This window comes from Myotis brandtii, unplaced genomic scaffold (assembly GCF_000412655.1).
Source record: "Myotis brandtii unplaced genomic scaffold, ASM41265v1 scaffold165, whole genome shotgun sequence".
Lineage (NCBI taxonomy): Eukaryota > Metazoa > Chordata > Mammalia > Chiroptera > Vespertilionidae > Myotis > Myotis brandtii.
In genome coordinates, this window is record NW_005356042.1 from 6,339,596 (window position 1) to 6,345,195 (window position 5,600).

The window sequence follows — 5,600 nt, forward strand, 5'->3', positions numbered from 1 at the left end:
TCATCCGCCGCCCCAGGCGGAGGGACAAGCTCGGACGCTCAGCTCCCAGTGTTGCCTTCAGTGTCCTCCTTGGTATTTCTCCACTTTTTAAGCGACTCTGCAATATATTTTAGTGATTTTTGTTAAAAACAAAAAAAAAAGAATGGGTGGGTGGGTGAGACATAGGCACAGGAAGGGAGGAAGAAGGGGAGGGAAAATGAAAGGCAGATTCACTCGTCGCCTACCATGTGCAGGGCCCATGCTTTGCCTTTTAGAATTCAAGCTTCACAATCCTCCTGGTGATGGGGTTGTTGGGCCCATTTCACAGATGAGTACATTGAGGTTCAGGGAGACTAGGTAACTGGCCTGGATCACACCCTCACGTGGGATGGAGCCGGGATCCCAGCCCAGAAGGTCAAGTGGGATTAGAAACAGTAACCATCTCACACTTCTTAAAGGAATCCCACTGACTTCCTCACTCTTCTCGAAAGTCATGCCTCCATTCTGTTCACATCCATTTGTTCCTCCCTTTATGACTTCGTAAGCCACAGCAATGCCTGTCTTAGCAAGAAGAACATGATGTCAGGATGCCTTCTTACACTAATAATTATTCACTAATAATTCAACACCATCCCAAGGAATGGGTGAGGTGGCAGACGGAACCGTGTCTTTCCTCCTGGCCCAGATGGCAGAGCTGCTCCGCCCTCCGTTTATCCCCACCCAGGAATCAAAGGTTGAGGTTCTCTCGCAGTAACAGTCACCTCACCGCTGCCACCATGTCTCCAGCTCTCACTGGGGCTTTGCCTGTAGGACCTCATTCAATCCTCAGAGGAACTCTGGGAGCCGGGTATATTCCTTGTGCCCAGTCTCCAGATGTAAAAACTGAGGGCTGATGCAGCTGGCAAAGGCCTCAGAGCAGGGACCTGGACCTTGAAGATGATTCAGGGTAAAGGATGCACCAATTCTCACTTGATAGTATTTTCAAAGAGTTTCTGATATTGAAATTCAAATGAAGCCCCCATCCTCAGGAGGACTGCTCTGACCGTGGGCTCAGCAGTCACCTACCCAGCCCCCAGGCATTGCTACCCCATTCTCCTGTCTAGTGGACCTTGTCCTCTCTTCACTGGCTGAGAACCTGCTGTGCTTCTCTGCTCCTTGTCTGCTTCTCCCTCCAGATGACAAGGTTACTGTCCTTGGTGCTCATCATTGTGTCCTCAGACCTGGGCCAGATACCCTCATAGTAGGTGCTCAATAAAAGTGGACTGAATGGTGAAAGGAAACTGACTGTGCAGCAGTGCAAAGTTCAAAGGCTCAGCTCACACCCAGTCCTCCCAGGGGGCTGCTCCGGAGCTGGGACTGATAGTTCCCCACGGCCCAGGGCTGGCCTGGGGCTGCCATCGCCTCGCTCTGATCTGCAGAAGTGCAACCTTGAGGAGGCCTTCAAAGCACATCTGCCTATAGATCAAACCTTCTCTCAGCCATGACAGCCTCCCATCGCTCACCTCCCCAAATAAACCTGCGTAATGAAGACAGATGGCCCTGGGCAGCCGCCGGCTGTGCTGGGAGCTCAGCAGAGCCTGCAGATGGGGCCATGGCAGCCTGAGGCCACACACCCACCTGGAGCTGTGGTCTGGGGAGTCCCTGGGACGGAGCCTTGTCTGCTCGGCCTGCGGCCTGCGTCCCCTCCATCACCCTGGAGGCACTGTGTCTATTGGATAAGCCTGGTGAGTCTGATGAGTGGGATCCTTCCACCGCGCGTGCCCTGAGCCAGAACCACTGCTGGCCCCGCAGGGTCTTTATCCGATTATGTCCTATTGAGGGAGGCGTCCAGGACTTGGAAACGGGACTGGACTGAGGAGGATCAAGACCTCACCCTGAGGGTGTTGGAAGGGAGGGTGCTGAAGAGTGAGGAGCCGCAGAGCAGCCTCTCACTGCTCGCCCCAGGCCTCAGGAGAGTGCAGACCCCTTGCCAGAGGGGAAATAATAGTAACGGGAGCGTCCAAAGGGTGGATGACCAATTGGCCTGGAAGGCAGGTGTCTACTAGGTATACTGCCCCCACACCAGCAGCTGAGGTTGGCACCCCAATTCCCAGAAGGGGAAACTGAGGCCTTGATGGTGAATGACGGCCCCTGCTGTCCATGAAGCATGTGACTCCAGGTCCTGCCCCTCTGCCCCATTTCCAGGAGAGCCATGCATGACCTGGTTTGAGGGGTTCTAGCTGGGCCCCTGGAAGAAGCAGGGCCAGCCACGGGTCTACGACATGCGGTGCTTCTAGACACTTCTCCAAACTGCCTGTGGCGCAGAGGAAAGGCGCAGGGAGGCAAGGGTGGCCTGTGTGTGCGTGTGGCATCGGCAGGCCTGGCAGGCGGATGCCTGTGTGGTCCAAGGGGGCTTCGTGTGTGTGGTCCGCCACCAGCCCAACGCTGATCATCTGTCCAAAGGCTGCTAACTGCCTGCCCGATGACCAGTCTGTTTACTTTAGTCCTGTCTGCACCAACTGAACTCAGAGCGCTGTCTCCTCCAGCTGGACCTCCTCAGGGGAGAGGGAGAGAGGGAGGGAGACGAGAGAGGAAGAGGGGAGATTGAAGGAGAGAGAGATGGGAGAAGGAGGGAGGAGGGAGATTGAAAGAGAGGGAGGGAGGGAGTGAGAGACAGAAGAGAATCTGGAAAAAGAGAAGAAAAGGAAAACGATGTACATGGGAAGCTCTATAACAAATAGGCTATCAATGGGGTTCCAGATAAAATCAAGACACCATCGATAGGCCCTTTCACCTCCCTCCTTTCTCCAGCACCTTCCAACCTCCCTCTGTGAGCCTTGCACCCCTATCTTACCCACCCTCACGACACATTTGCTCAGACAGATTCGGGTCATGGAGCATCCGTGTTGACTGTGGCCAAAGCCTTGCTCATGTTCCTAACCACTGATGTAAAACTATGCTTGTCTGGTCTGGACGTGCGTGCACGTGTGCAATGAGCTGGTTGCCTTGGTGTATGTGTGTGTTCATTCTGAGTAATTGGGGTGAAGGAGAGGCCCGTTGGTTTGGGGGTTTGGGTGAGTGTTGGCAGGGTCTTTGGGCCCTCAGTGTCTGTCACTCCCACGAAGAGATTTCCAGCTTCTATCCACCTCTTGGGAGTCTCAGGAGGTGAGCTGAGTGACCCCGGGAGGTAAACATACAATGTAATATATTGTGGAACTGAATTGATGACCAGCTGGGCGGATTTCATAGCCTCAACGGATGTATTCTAATGAGTCCCCTCCTTGAATTCTTGACTTTCAGCTCTAGTTTATATTTCTCCCAGTTTTACATTTTTCATTGATGATTTGCTCCTTTGAAATACTTATTTCCGTTAAACCACCTCAATATTGTATGTTATGCAGAGGGATTGGAAGAAGAGGGAGACAGCGAGAAAGGATACTTTTCTGGTTTTTGCTGTTTTGCTGAAACGGAGGTTCTGGTAGGCCTGGTTTCATTGATGTAGATTAGAACCTTGTATTAAGAGATAAGATCTGCGTGATATAGAAGAGAATAATCAGATGTCATTCATGAAAAGGCTCCATTCTTCAGAGCACTCTATCTTTTGAACCAAAAGGAGCATTGCAGATTATTTAGCTGAATCCCATTTACTTCAGTCCTGAGGGTGGGAATTTCATTTGAATTTCAATATCAGAAACTCTTGGAAAATACTATCAAGTGAGAATTGGTTCATCTGTTACAATGGGTCACAAATGCAGAGTTGGAAATCGGTCCCCCTGCCCCACACCAACCAGCCCTGGGACCCGACATCTCCATCCTCCAAACCAGGTCAATTATTAAATGTGTAACCTGCAGATACACAAATAACCCCATTCACAAGCGTGTTTTGAGAGAGGGGACCAGGCACTTTTTAAAACATTGAGGTCAAATTCACAACAGAAAATTAACACTTTAAAGTGAACAATTCAGTAGCATTTAGCACATTCACCAAATTGTGCAAGCACCACCCCTGTCTAGTTCCAAAACATTTTCATCACCCAAAGGAGACCCCATCTCCATTAAACAGCTTCTTCCCATGCCCCCTCCCCAGTCCCATAATTTACCTTTTGTCTCTAAACTTACCTAGAAAATGAGGTGCTCCTTATTCACCAAATGTGTTAAATGCAACTAGCTTAGTTGGTTGTTGTTGTTTTTTAATTACAAAGATAGTGTATACTCATGTAGAAAATTTAATCTTTTCAAAAAAATACAAAGGACATTTTTTAAATGCCCCCTCCCAATTTCTGACCCTAAGTAACCCCAGGCAACATGAGGTGGCCCCCAGCCCTCCCCGACCCAGACATCTCCTTGTATAAACACTCCAACAACCTACCTTTCTAAAAGCCTAGTGGAATCGTATTAGACTGCTCGTGTGGAACCTGATTTTTTTAGTCTAACAATATATGTCAGGGACATATTTCCATGTCAACACACACAGTTCTCCCTGATCTTTTATGTCTGCCCAGGGCTCCTTCCTGCAGACGTACAAGTTGGTTTAACCAGCCCCTGGGGATAGGTGATTAGGTACAAGCATCTAGCTTTCATTCAAACGGATTGACTTTCTGGGCTGTGTTAATTGATTGGATTTAGGGGGCTTGCTCAGAGGCGGGAGGGATTGAGGAAGGATTTAAGAATTCTATGGAAGAATTCAGGGCTTACTGACACCACAAATGAGACCTGAGTGACATGCAGACACACCTGCTCAGGGCACCTCTGCAGATGTGGGTAAGGAGCAGACCTGACCAACCTCTAGAGAGGGCTGTCCAAGGGCAGGGAACCTGCCAGCAAGTCCACCTAAGAAGGCTGTGTGGGCCACTATGCCCAGCCTGGGGCAGGACCAGCTGCTGGAGGCTGTTCTGGAGGTGAGCAGTGCTGGGAGTGAGCGAGAAAGCAGGAAGGCTGAGATCGCCTCTGGGGTGCTGGATGACCTGTGAGTGTGTGTGAGTGTGTGTGTGTGTGAGTGTGTGGATCGTTTCTGGGGTGCTGGCTGACCTGTGAGTGTGTGTGAGTGAGTGTGAGTGAGTGTGTGTGAGTGTGTATGTGAGTGTGTGTGTGTGAGTGCGTGTGTGAGTGTGTGTGTGTGTGTGTGTGTGTGTGAGTGTGTGTGTGTGTGTGTGTGTGTGTGTGTGTGTATCAGCCAGGAAAAAAAACAGAGGAATTCCCCTTGAAGGGAGGGATGTGTCAGTTTTCCAAAATTCCCTTTAGAATAAATTGCTGCACATGGAGATTTCCTTGAAGCCTACGCTTTTGTCCAGTTATCTCATATGTGCCCTCTCCCCCCCAACTCTTCAAACTCTCTGAGAACCAGTCAGAGGCTCTGTGCCTCCTGGGCCACCCTGCTGGTCCCGGTGAATCCTCCCAGCGCTGCTTCTGACCACTCAGTCACTCACTCACACAGCCGTGCGCCCCCCCTTCCGGTGATTTCCCTTTTCCTGTGCATTCTGCCTTCCCGGCTACACTGTAAGTTCCGAGGTTCGGGGATTCTGTAGGGCTTGGCCCGGTGCGCTGCACGGGAGAGATCACAGCACTGTAATGGGATGGGTGGACGATGAAGGACTAGAAGTCGAACATTTGCTCTGTAGCTGCAAACCCTCAGGATCTCTGCA